The sequence below is a fragment of the Monodelphis domestica genome, chromosome 1 (genome assembly GCF_027887165.1).
Source record: "Monodelphis domestica isolate mMonDom1 chromosome 1, mMonDom1.pri, whole genome shotgun sequence".
NCBI lineage: Eukaryota > Metazoa > Chordata > Mammalia > Didelphimorphia > Didelphidae > Monodelphis > Monodelphis domestica.
Window position 1 is genome coordinate 248355716 of NC_077227.1, and position 13997 is coordinate 248369712.

The 13997-nt window shown below is 36.6% G+C and overlaps 1 long non-coding RNA gene across 1 annotated transcript in view; it reads left to right on the plus strand.

Annotated features, from left to right (window-relative positions):
• Positions 1-13997, plus strand: part of LOC130456308 (uncharacterized) — a 129630-nt gene that overhangs the window by 29257 nt on the left and 86376 nt on the right. Inside the window, exon 2 of the long non-coding RNA XR_008914956.1 lies at positions 3125-3198. This is a non-coding gene — a long non-coding RNA (uncharacterized LOC130456308). The remainder of the gene's footprint in view (positions 1-3124; positions 3199-13997) is intronic.

Genomic DNA, 13997 nt, shown 5'->3' on the forward strand with positions numbered 1-13997 from the left:
TTTAACTTTAGGTAAATGAAATTGGCTATTATTATATTTTTATGATCACTTCTACTTCTTGCTTGAAAGAAAATTCTTTCTATATTTGTGAGAGTTACCTCCTTTTAGTCTTAAATTTTAAAAATAGGACCTTTTTTTTTTAAATTTTAGCCATGAACCTATTTGGGGCTTATTGTACTACATAGCATAAGATGGTATAAAAGAAACTTTTTTGTATAAACTACTTTGCATGTATTCCAGAAGTTCTTTTCAAATAATGGGTCCTTTTTATATATATTTTAAGAGAGTGCCAGGTGGGATGATATATACCTTGTCTAGTTTCAACTCTTCATTTTATTTAGCCCGAGGTTTGATCTTTGTGCTTAACTTCTGCTATGGTGTGTATTTTCTTTCACTGATATTGACCAAGTCACAACTGCTGAAATGTGAAATTATGTGATTTAAAGATTCATTTCTGAAGTGCAAGATGTGTTCCAGGACTTAAAATGATATGCTTTGGGGCATAAAATGGTTTCTGTCTGGGGTCAGGCAAAAACAATGCTGTCATATGTGAGTCTAAGCAAGGTAGTTGGAAAAGAGTTGTTTTCCTTAGCCCCTACACATGCTTTTTTTTTTCCCCTGAACCTAGTCTCAAAGCAGGAAACTAGCTACATATTGACTGTGGACTTATGATGGCATGGAAACTGTCTAAGTTATTCAACATGTTATATATTGCTTTCATTAGTTCAAAGACCATATTCTCCCCCCCCCCCTTTTTTTTTCCTAAAGCAGTTTTGCATGAATGTGTTGTGCTAAAAATAAATATAAAACCTCTGGTGGATTTTTGGTAGAATTGGTTTTCAATTATCCATGGTAATAGGGTAGAAAAGGAAGCAGTCAACCCTTGAACATCCGGTTCCAAAGAAGGGGAGCATTGGTCTGTGATAACTGAAAAGTGTGAATAATTCAGCCAGGATAGGGGAGCTTAAGCAGAGATCCATCTTCAGCTTGGATAATTAGGAGCAGACTATATTTTTAGTGTTATTTCCCTGAAGAGCTTTTATCTGAACTATCAAATAGAAAAATGGGTTGGGGGCAAATAACTGAACTTTACCTTCTCTGTTGGTTTCTTCTTATCCTCTCTTTGAATTTTTAGGCCAGCAGTGAAATGGTCAGAAAGTGGCAAAGAAGCCAGGAAGCAAAACAACGGATCTGAGTTAATTTACAAACTGAATAATCAGTCCCTCAATAAATAGGAAATTGGCAAAGATATCTTGGAGGTGCCATGATTCCTTTAGTTCTATTGTGGCGGCAGCATTTGAGCTGGCTTGGGGGACTTCCATATACGATGGATAAACACAGTCATTTCCCAGTAGCTCCCATTTAACACTATAATTTAAGATTACACAGCCCTACTTGCCCTGCATACATCCTCCTCTGTGTTGAGTCTACAGCTTTGCTTGAGGCCCTGCCAACATTCTCTCTGAATAGTGTGTTAGTACAGCGTCTTACATTCTGTGACACGTTTGTGAACTTGTAAATTTGCCCCAGGAAAGAGCCTGTCTTCTCTCTTTCAGTCTGCACAACTCTGTCCCCACTCTGATTACCCTCACCCCATGACCCCCACCTTCCCCAGCTTTCTTTCCTCACTTCATCCCTGTCCATTAGTGGCTCCCGGGGGCAGGAGTGGAGTATAGGATCTCAGGGGCACCTAGGTTTGCATAGTAAGCAACCTAATCCCTCCCTGAGAGATCAGAGAAATCCAAATTCTAATAGGGAGTGAGGAGTTCACCAGAGAGCCAGAACTGTTGAAAGGCACTGTGTCAGTCTTTTCCCTGAGGAGTTAATTAGCAATTTCCATCTCTAGTTGCTATCGAAAGATATGCAATTGCTCGGTGAAGAGGCCAACATCCAGAGTGAATAGAGAGGCCCCGTGATTCACTTATTGTGGGAGGGCTTTTTGATTTATGAACCCTTGAAGTACTGGATGAGATGAATGAGAATCTACTTCAACATATAAAAGCATCAACCCTGCATGGGTTGGAGGTCCCTATCCCCACCCCTTGCATCCCCCACTTTAGTGATGACGCCATACCCTGAAAGTCTCTGCTATGGGAATATTCTGAGTGTCAGAATGTATTTTCAATGAATTCTATAGAGATTATACAGGAAAAAAAAAACAAAACTTTTTTCTTTTGTGTGCCAAAGGTTCAAATCCCAGCTCTGACACTTATTATGTGTAATATTGGTCAAGTTTCCACACCTCAAAAATTAGGGATTCTCTGATAATCTCTTCAGCTCTAATAAGCAGTACTCTTCTTTATAGGTCCAAGTCTTTTCCTCTGGGAATATGTCCCTGAAGTTATAAATCAGGGGAAAATATGATTCATTTTGTAAGAATTCATTTTTACAACTTTTAGGAAGATCTCTGAACTCAGCTTCCTATTTGATTCCCAAACATGAAATGCTGTCTTCTGTCTTGAAATATGATGAGCAAATACTTATGTTCACTTAATGTGATTATGGTTTGGATGAAGTCTTTGGATGATGGGTGGTAAAAACTCCTTTTCTTCCAGTTTAACTTTGATTCAGATTCTTTAAAATCATGTAGTCTATAAATCAAGAAACCTCACCAGTTGGTTACATTTGTACTGGCTTGCGAACACATGTTATTTGTAATAGCACCTTCTATTTACAGCACCTTTCATCTGAGGCTCAGAAAGTACTTTAAACTCTTCACTTGTTAATCCATACTACTCTCTTAGGGAGCTGACAAGGATTAATCCATGGTTTAAAATGGGGAGACCTAGGCAAAGAGATGAAGTTAACTAGGTCAAGGTAATAATGTGTCACGGAGAGTGTGGGGAACAGAATTTATTAAACCTCAGTTAACTTGAGTGAGTCTAATGACTGTCTGACAGTTTTTACCCATATTTCTTTTTCTTTTTTGTTTCCTTCAGTATTTGTTTCAGAATCCAAACACTTTCTGTTCAACTTTATGTCTGCCTCATTGAAAGCATGATGAATCCCTTGCCAGAAATAAACTATAGGTCAATTTTTAAAGTTGGATGAAATTACTGAATCATAGATTTAGAACTGAGAGGGACCTTCAGAAGTCATTTAAGCCATTCCCCTTCTTTTACAGATGAGGAAACAGATTCAATTTAACCCAAGGTGGTTGTGACCTTCTCAAAGTGACCCAGGGAGTAAAAATCACAGGTAAGATTTGGACTCAGGTCCTCTGACTCCAGAGCCAGAAAGGATTACATTATCATATTGCCTGTGAAATAGGTCAACTGGATTTTACCTAACCACTTAAAAATGAAGCAAAAAAAGTTCACATTGAGATACATGATCATTGCCATTAACAGTGAGTCATACTCTTCCTTTCTTAACATGGAATTAATTTAGAATACAATTAAAGGTAAATTGGACATGGTTTATCTAAACCACATGTAAGGCTAGATCATGAGTCAGAGAGATAATGGAATTTATCGCTAGAGATCTTGAAAAAGAGAAAGATAAGTGTATATTTTAATAATTACCTGCTTGGAAATAAATAATACCTCAAGGTTCTACCAGCTCTAAGATTCTGTGATTCAGTCCATGTAGCCCAACTAAAAAGGACAAGTTTATGTTTTTTGGCTTCCTTGTAAGAGGAAAAGCTCATTTGGAAGAATTCTCTTACAGTTTTTTTCATTGGGAATACATGCCCTAAATATGTAGGGATTGGTATAGAGAAGGAAGGGTGAAGTAATTTGGAGTCCTTTGGTGACAGTGCTAGGTTTTTCATGAATATATGTATATTCTGTCTTTCTGGATACCATGTACACATTTTTTAATCAAGCAAGTCATAATTGTGCCTTAGGTGGTACTGAAATATGAAGAGATATGTGTTGTGCTATGCCCTTTTGAATACATTTTGCATCAATGATGTAGGCTATTCTCTATTCCACCTCTACCCACCCTGTTCCTATGTCAGGGTTAGGCTAGTCTGAAATGCCAAAAGCTCATACCTTCTAATTGAACTATCCTAACTGATCATGGCATAGAAATTTACATAGCAAATTCCCAGTTTGGGACCTGATGGAGGGGTACAAGTAAAGAGAGAATGGGTATTATGAAATTTTTATTTAATTAATTAATTTAGAATATTTTTCCATGGTTACAAAATTTAGATTTCTTTCCCTCCCCCGGTAGATGACATCACTGAGTTTTACATGTGTCATTGATCTTACCTTTTACTGTAGCTATTTCAGCAGTCATGTCCTCAGTTTGTTTATTTTATGATACACTGTATTTGATTTTACAAGGTAAGAATGTAGTGCATTGACCTCTTGTATAGACAGCTTAAAAATCATAAGAGGCAGTTAGTATAGTGGGAAAAGCCATGGATTTGGAGAGAGAACTTGGGCTTGAATCCCACAACTTCTATTTGTGTGACCATAGACATAACACTACCTCTCTGGGACTCATTTTCTTCATCCATAAAATCAAGAGATTGGATTCAATGACCCCTCAGCCTACTTCCAACCCTAAAACTATGATTCTATAATCATTGGTATAAATAACATGACAGAGAAGAACAATCTTCTTTGCATCATTTACTTAATTCCTAGCAACTAGAGACTCTGTTTTAGAGTAATACTTTCCATTCTAGATTTCACTGGCAGGTATTCAAATGCTACCTTTACTGTCTCATACTCCCCCTTGATCTTGAGCAACATCAGTTGAAAACCATGGACAATTCTCAGAACTTGCCTAGATGTAAAATACAGTTGTGAAGACCTGATCCACCACAAGTAAATGTTGTCTAACTTCAACTTGCTTCTGCTCATCACATTAATTCAACTATTCAACAAATAATTATATAAGGGTAGAGGACAATGTGATGAAAAGCAGAACAAAAAAGAAACAGTAGGCAAGGCACCAAAAAAGGAGGCTATATTGAAAAAGGAAGGGAACTGTCTCAAGTCTGGTCTATTATGATAAGCACGAGTATGTGTGGGAAGGAGTGGAAAGGCACATATTAGGAAATCAATCAATCAACAGCTATTTATTAAGTGTCGGGGGCTTATTTTTAAAAATTTTTATTATTCATTTATTATTATTTATTATATCGGGGGCAACAAATACAATGAACAATCTGTGTTAGCAAAGAGCTCTAAAGCCAAGAGTCAAATTAATAATCACAGGTATATAGAAATCTCTTCTAGTCCCCAACCTTTTGACTATTCCAAGAAGAAAAATAACTAAAGAGTTTAATTATAAAAGATAATATGCTTGGAAAGTGAAGGGTACTAAGGTTCATTCCTTTTTTTTTTTTTACTCTTAATTTCTCTCTACAAACCAATTCTAAGGCAGAAGAGTGATAAGGGCTAGAATTGGGGTTAAGCAACTTGTCCACACAGCTAATAAATGATTGATGTGAGATTTGAACCCAGGACCACCTGTTTCCTGACCTGACTCTACTGAGTCACCTAGTTGACCCTACTAAAGCTCAGTCTTGAATATAATGTTTCAAATAATTTACCTTCTAGTCTAACAGAGAGTTCCCTACATGCCTCTTCTAAAAACTTTGGATTCATTTTTGCTTTAGTACCATAACATTGGGTTTCATTTTAAACATATGGAACATGGATTGAATGTGTCAAAGATGTCACTGGTGATGCCAAAATACAATGATTGTTCAAACTTTCAAATTTTCAATATATAAATAAAGAAGTAATTTCCAAATGTTTTGGTTGACACACTATTGCAACAAAATGAAAAATTATAAGGACTTAGTATGTGCTGCCCATGAGTCACTACAAAAAAAAAAAACACACAACAAATTACCTCTACCAAATTAAAAGGAATGATAGCTTTTTAATTAAAAAAAAGCAAATGTTTAACCAAAAATAATTGACTTATCATTACTTATTTTATTATACATCATAAGTAATTATGTCAGAAACTATAGTCATCATAACACCACTGATTTCAGACTGGAAAGAATTTTGGAGCTTATCTAGTTCAGTTGCTTCATTTTATTTTATTTTTAAAACTTTGATTGATGACTTTAAAAAATCACAATTTTTTCTGGGATATAATTCTCCCTAACTCTGTGATTCACTTTTTTAAACTAAGAAATATAAATTAAAAAAACCCAACAAATGTTGTGACCATTTCTGACAGTATCCATAACATTACATATCCAGGGTCCCTGACCTCTCCAAATAAAGGAGGCAGGGTATATTTCCTCATTTCTTTTCTGGATCCAAGATTTAAATTATATAGCATTCAGCTCATTTTAGTGTTCTTTTCATTGTCTTATTGTATTTACTTTGTATATCTTATTTCACTTATTCTACTTTCTTTCTCTTGCATTAGTAACTACAAATATTCCCACATTACTTTGAATTTCTCATATTTATTATTTCTTATATTTCAATAATATCCCATTACGTTCACATAACAAAATTTGTTTAGCCATTTCACAGTCAACAGGCACTTTTTTGTTTCCATTTTTTTACTACCACAAAAAAATTGATTTTATGGCTATTTTGTTATACATGGAATCTTTCTATCTTTGATCTCCTTGGGGATATAAACCGACAGAAGGGTTTTTGTATCAAAGGATGTGATCAATGTAGTTGCTTTTCTTTGATAATTCCAAATCATTTTCTAGAGTTGGACCATTTCACAATTACACTGACAGTAAATTATTGTATATCTTTCTGTAGTTCATCTAAAACTGAGTGGTTCTAAATAAATTATTTTAATGTCTTGTTTTTGACAGTGCCACAGTTTCCACAGTATTTCTCCTTTGTTCTTTTCCCAGGGGACTATCCTGTATAACAAATAGTTTTTTTTTAAAGACAGAAATAGGAAAAAAAATAAAAAAAATTGATTAATACCTTCAAAAAGTCTAAAAATAAGTGAAACAAATAATTGCTCACTTTGCAAAGGAGTGAGAGTGTTTTCTTATTTCTTCATACAAGTCATTCTTTTTTTGTTGTTGCAGTTTTGTTATATTCACTTTTGATAGTATGTGAGGTTGTTCTTTCTGTTTACATTGTTGCAGTCAAGGTGTATAACATTTTCTTCTTTCTCTTTACTTTGAATCAGTTCATTTATATCTTTTCCATGCTTCTTTTCATTCAACATATTTAACATTTTTTCACACCACAATCTTTTCATTATATTCCCTGAGCAATAAGCATTTACTTTACAGAACTCAGTAATTTTATTTTTTGTCACCTTTGCCAATTTAATGTCCTATGAGGTGAAACACTGGAGGTGTTTTAATTAGTAATTCTCTTGGAGACATCTTTCACATAATTTTAAATCATGTGCAATTGTTCTTTTGAAAACTTCATATTCTTTGACCATTTAATTATCAAGAAATGCGACAGAGACTAATGCCTAGAGACAGGAGGTCCTGGGTTCAAATGTGACCTCAGACACTTCTTAGCTATGTGGCTGGGGTCAAGTCACTTACCCCCTGTTACCTAGCCCTTACTGATCTTCTTCCTTGGAAGCAGTATTCAGTATCAATTCCAAGACAGAAGGTAACAGGTTTTTTAATGCCACTTTAATACATTTGTGTTAATTCTCTAGATATTTTGGAAAGTAGGCTTTCATCAGAGATGTCTGATGCACAATTGTTTTTCTTCTTTTTCTCCTGAATGGTAAGTTTTCCTTCTCATTCTAGCAGTAGCAGGGCTGATTTTATTCATACAAGATCACTTTAATTTTATGTACTCAAAATGGGTCCATCACCCCTCCCTGCTTTGTACTTTCTCATTTTACAGACCAAGGAACCCAGGCCTATCAATATTAAGTAATTTGTACAAGGTCATCTAAGTAGTTATGGCCACTACTTAGGGTAAGGGTCTAGATTAGAACCCAAGTCCTCTAACTCTAAATCCGTCATGCTTTCCACAACACCAGACTTCCCACTTTTAACTATTAATGTTAATAGCAAAAAAGATTGGCCTGGACATGTATCCCCTAGTAGTTCCTGGAGAACCTTTATTACCTAGAACTAACCTCCATTGCTTCCACCAAGAGGACAGAGAAGCTTAATTCAATATCTTACTGCTTTTTAACACAGGAAATCTCAAAAGATGTCCCATTAAGACTTTTAGGAAATCCTTTATAAGACTCCATAGCCCAATCTGGTGAGGTAAGGCTGAACTTAAAAAAAAAAAAATATATATATATATATATATATATATATATACACATATCTGTGTCTGTCTATCTATCTATCTATCTATCATCTATCTATCCATCTATATCACCTCTTATAAGACTTTTATCAGATAGGTGCTTCAAAATGGCAGATGCCTTTAAGCTTCCTTGTCCAAGTGTCTGACCCTTTCCATTGGATTGTATTCTCTTTCAGTTTCTAAGAAACAGGCCTTTGGAGAGCAAAGATTCACACCTTGGTGTCCTCTACCAGCTGCTAAGTGCTAAGTAGCACAGGGTATCCCCTTACACTTGTATGAGGAGCAGCTCAAGTCAGACCAAGGCATTGGGACAAGAATTTGTGACTTCAGTGTGGAAAAGGTCATTGCATTTTGTCCTGAATTAGAATGGGAGGTGAGGAGAATCTAAGAAAAAACTTAATTTTGTTTTATGAGGACCAAGTTCTCCTTAATCTAACTGGAGCTGAGTAAAATCCTGTAGCATTTATTTTTGATGAGTTATAGGGGGAATAAAACACTTTAATTGACAACCAACATGGAGTTAACAATATATTCATGAGCAATCCTTCCAGAGTGCCTTGACCTTTGCGAATTCCACAGAGCCATAGGGAGGGCTTCTGTATTTCCCTCCTCCATGTTCCTGTCCTGGCGAGAATTTTGTGTTACCCTGTTTTAAACCACTGCAGGAAAGCTTTTTTTTATATCAAATGATACACTGAGAAAAGTAGAAGAAACAGGAGTTGGCTGATTTGAACAAAATGAATCTTAAAATGCTGATCGGAGAGTAATTGCTGTCAGATTGAAGTAAAAGGGAGCATAGTGAGAACAAATTTGTCACCAGATTAAAATAATTAGATTTTCTTTTTTCTTTTAAAGCTATAAGTTTTTGTAACATAATGTACCAAACCTATATCTAGTGATACAGTTGAAATCAATGTACTTAATTTCAACAATGCACATTTATTAAGCCTGTGGCGAAACTTTCTGGAGGACGTGGGATGAAAGTTATACAGAATGACTAAGCTGGGGTGAGTGAGACAATTTTGGATTTATGAAATTTGGAATCTTCAAGCAATCAACTCAAGTGAATGATGGCAAAAAATTATCACTGTTGGGTCACTTTCTAGTAAAGGGTATGCATTTGTAGTTGAACTTTAGCTGTGGTTTGTGAAGTTGACACTGACTGCACTGTCAATAGGATTCCTCTCTCACTTGGTTTTTTCCACCCTTAATAGTAAGGTTTCTGCTTATGTTAATAGGTCCGTGTCCTTTTCCATAAGTGAAGATATGCATTTATTAGCTGATTATTAGGACTCAGAGTGGAACTAACTGACCCACATAGACCTCAAACTAATTATCTTGTTTGGCCTGATTATCAATATATTTTAGTCAATTTAGCTACCTAGTCACAGACTACTAAGCAAAAATCATGGTCCATTGGAGTGAGAATTCCCAGGCTGCTCAACCAGTCTCCATTATCCTCTATTCTCAGGGACTATTGCCCAGCAGTTGGTCTGGGGCTGGTTGTTGTGGTCAATTGAGGAGAGGCAAATGAAGTAGAGGGAAAGAAAGTGTTAGGATCATATATTTAGAGATGGAAGAGATTTTAGAGATCATCCAGTCCAACTACCTTATTTTACAAATGAGGAAAGAGATGTCCAGAGAAGTTAAATGACCTGTCTGAGGTCAGGGATAGTAAATACAACATCTAGAATCAGAGCCCTCATAGAATTCATCCAAGGTCAGGTAGTGTAAAGATTAAAATTTAGGGGAGACTGAGTGACAAATGCCAAAAGCATATCTAGAATCCATATAAATTGTTGCCTTTTTACCCTTGGCAATTATACAGGCATGTTTCAGAGCTATGAGTTCTGCCCCTTGAGTGCTAATATTAGAGGGCAGTGAAGCTGACCACTCAGCACTGTGATAAGGAGATCACCTTAAAAGACTGATATAGATTTATTTAAGGTTGCTAATTCCTAAATGAAACACTCAAGTCAGCTGCCAATTTGTATGGTGTTTTAATTACAAACAGGAGGAAGAAAGTATTAGAGGGAGAGAAAATGAGAGAGGGAAAGGGGAGAGAAGGAAATAGGGCTTAAATACCCATTCTACTTAGGCTGAGCCAAAGCGGGCCCAAGGCCCTGGATAGCCAAGGCAAAGAAAGAGATCAGTCCCTATCACTTATGTGACCAAAATGGAGAAAACAGTCTGTGGGATCCTCTACTCCAAGCAGCAGGCTCCAACCACCTCTCTCCCTCCACACAGGAAGTCCCCAGAACTCCTGAGCTGTCCTCTACCTCACTTCCTGTGTATCAACTGTGCCAATGGTGGCTCTAGCTTAACCTAGGACCACCCAGAGGTCTGTCCTTTTTGCACATGTTTGTTGAAGGCCATATTCTCAAATAATTAAATCTTGAGTTTTGCTGCAGCCCTTCCTAAATCTTGTTACCCTGAGTAGGGTGGAGATTGTAGTTTCCAAGACCTGATTCTGTTATTCCAAGTATCTCTATTGTTATTGATCAGGAAATAGCTAAATCCCATCTTCTAAAGAATGGTCTGAATAGGGTTGAGTAGTTTTGAAATTCACAATCCCCCCTGAGGCCCAAGGAAGACTAATCTCTCAGATGGGTCTTGTAAACATACTGGCTATGAAATTACAATAGTTAGAGATAAGGGAAAAATAGGAGAGATAGAGAGATAGAGACAGCAAAACCAATTTTTTGCTGGGCACATTGACAAAAGCCAATTAGGGGGCAGTCCCCTTTGACAGAAGAGTGTACATTCAGAATAAATTCAATCAACCTTCAGTTCAAGCAACCATACCCCAAAGTTCATTCTTGATCTTGATGTAATGTAGGTTTTCTGGCATCTTTCTGCAACAGTTCATTCTCTGGATTTAGGAGTTAGCAAGCTTCTTCCTTGAAGATCTTTCTCAAACAAACAAAAAAACTTTTCAAAATCTTGGATTTTTATTAAAATACAGTAGCTGAAAAAAGAAAGGACTCATGCTTAGATTTTAATATGATAATAAGCCTACAATAGGGAAGGAGTACATTTGACTCTAAGATTCTTCAGTCTGAAAGAGAGGGAAGCAGTGTGGTAAAGGGGAAAGAGAATGGATGAGAGAGTTCAAATCCAAACTCAGATGCGAACTAGCTTGACAACATATTTAATCTCCCTGTACCCCAATTTCCTCATTTGCAAAATGAACATGTTGGACAGGATGACCTCTAAGGACCCTCCAGGTCTCTATCTATGAGTACTAAAAGCCTGTCTAGGGACCTGAGAGGAACATGTCTTGTGATATATAATGTATAAAAATTTGTTTTCCATTTGGCATGTTTACTGTGATATTGATAAGTTAAGGTTGTATAATATAAATGAATCCGTAGCTACCCTTTTCAGTGAGATTATCTCTACCTTTTCGAAATGAAAGTTCTATGTGTAGTATTTAAGTCATGCCACTGGAGATCAGCAAATGACTTGTAAGACTTGCTACTGAGTTCAGACAAGTCCAAGTTACAGGATCCAATGGTTCAGGAGTTTTTTATTTTATTTTATTTTTATTTTTTATTTTTTTTTTAAGGATGAAGGTGTCACCAATCTTGTATCACAGATGTATCATGGCCTGAATACTTTGAGATTCTCTGGTCCCAAAACTTTATGCAGCTAGAAGTACTGTCTAGAATATACAACTTCCCCAGACATACAATATCTAGGAAATATTACCCAGGATCATCAGATGTACAGACCTACTGAGCTCTTTTAATACAAGATTGATTTTGAAGTGGATTAGGATGAACAGTCCTGGAAGAGCCTCAACCCAGTCTTTATTATATAAGAATTGCTCACTTCTCAAGGGAGTTTCAGATATATTGTCAAGCATATATTAAACTGGCACAATGCTGTGATAAGTTTCATTGTAATTTAATTCAATTATGATCTGATCAGCTGTAAGTAGTCTTCCAATTCATTTTTTTTTTTGCCCAAAGATTTACACAAACTTTAGGACAGTGATGGCAAACCTACTGGAGATAGAGGGCCATGCCACCCTCCCATGCCCACTTCTCTCTCCTTTGTGTGGGGTGAAGTGCTCCCATTGGGCTGCTGGGCAGAGGTGTGGGTGAAGTAAGGAACGTCCTCAGTGAGTATAGAGAGGGGGAGGGGAGCATCTCCACCTGAGTCCCTCTGCCTTTCTAGTAACAAATTCTGGGTGGGGGTGGGCAGTCATGTACCCAAAGAAAGCACTCTATGTGCCATCTTCACTACTTGTGTCAGAGGTTCACCATCACTGCTTTAGGGTGACTGAATCTTCTCACGATTCCTTAGGACATAAATAAGAACTCAGATAAACACATACAATCCACAAATGAATAAGAAGCTGGCAAACACAGAGGAATATATAGAGACTATAGATCTGAGAGAGCCTACTGTTTTCTGAATAACTTACAGCCTGGGTTATTAATGTTGGACCTGATGCAAAAGAGCAATAGGCCTCATTCAGTAGTGTTCTTTCTTCCATTAGTATTTACTCCCTGCTTGGGAATTTTTTGCTCAGTAAAGGGTCAAAATGATGTTAATTGCAGTGCACATGGGGAACTACTGCACTTACATCATCTACCTCCCTCTGTCTTTAGTAATGGCAGTTCTAGTTGGTTGCTCATTATGTAGTTGGCATGAATTTTTTTGACTCCACCATGTAGTGTAAGGTCTGCCTTTTCTAAATTTAGTCAGTGTACAAACATTTATTAAACAATCTACTATGTACAAATCATTTGAGGCACTGGATAGAGAAAGTAAAAAGCAAAAATAGAAACAAATAGTCGCTACTGTCAAAGGAACTAGAATGGAGATAATCAAGGATGGAAGTAATAATAAGGGACATTGGGAAGGCAGACTTTTAGCTGAGACTTAAAGGAAAGACCAGGAAGCCAGGTGATAGAAATGAAGAGAAAGAATGGAAGGATGGCCACTGAAAATGCACAGAACTGGAAAATTGGGTGTCTTATACAAGGCCAGAGGCATGAGATCTAGATGTCAAAGTATATGGCAAAGGGTTGAAGAGAGGACATAAGGTGAAGAAGATTGATTGAAAATGTGTTAAGGCAGAGGATTTTATATTTGATACTAGAAGTAATAAGAAACCTTTGGAATTTATTGAATGGGGCAAGACATGACATGACCAGATTTTCTTTTTAGATAGATCACTTTGATAGCTGAAGAAAGATGGATTAGAGTAGGAAGAGACATGAAGCAGAGTGGGCAACCAGAAAACTATTGCAATAGTCAAGGAATAAGGTAATAAAGGCCTGTACTAATGTGGCAGTACTGTCAGAAGAGAAAATAGTATTATACAAGATATGTTTTGGAAATAGAACCAATAAGACTTGGCAAAATATTGGATGAGGGGTCAAGGAGAGAGTGAAGTGTTGAAGAAGACACCCCAGTTGTAAGCTTGGATCACTGGGAGTATTGTGTCAAGTAGTAATTGCTAGTAATAGTAATTACTTGTTAGTAATAGGAAAGTCAAAAAAGAGGGGTGGGTTAAGGTTGGTAGATGAGTCCAGATTTAGATATTTTGAGTTTAAGCTGCTTATGCACTATCCAGTTCAAAATGTCCAATTTTCAAGATTCCAGACTAAAGATTAAAAGAGGAGTTAAGGATGGATAATAGATCTGGGAATCATCAACACAGAGATCACCAAGTGAAATAGTTTAGAGAGAAAGAAGCAAGAAGGGCCTGGAATGGAGGGAAAAGGCTGTGGTGAGTATCTATATCTTTTTATAAATGTGTCTATAACTTTTAGTCCCTTTAGAAAT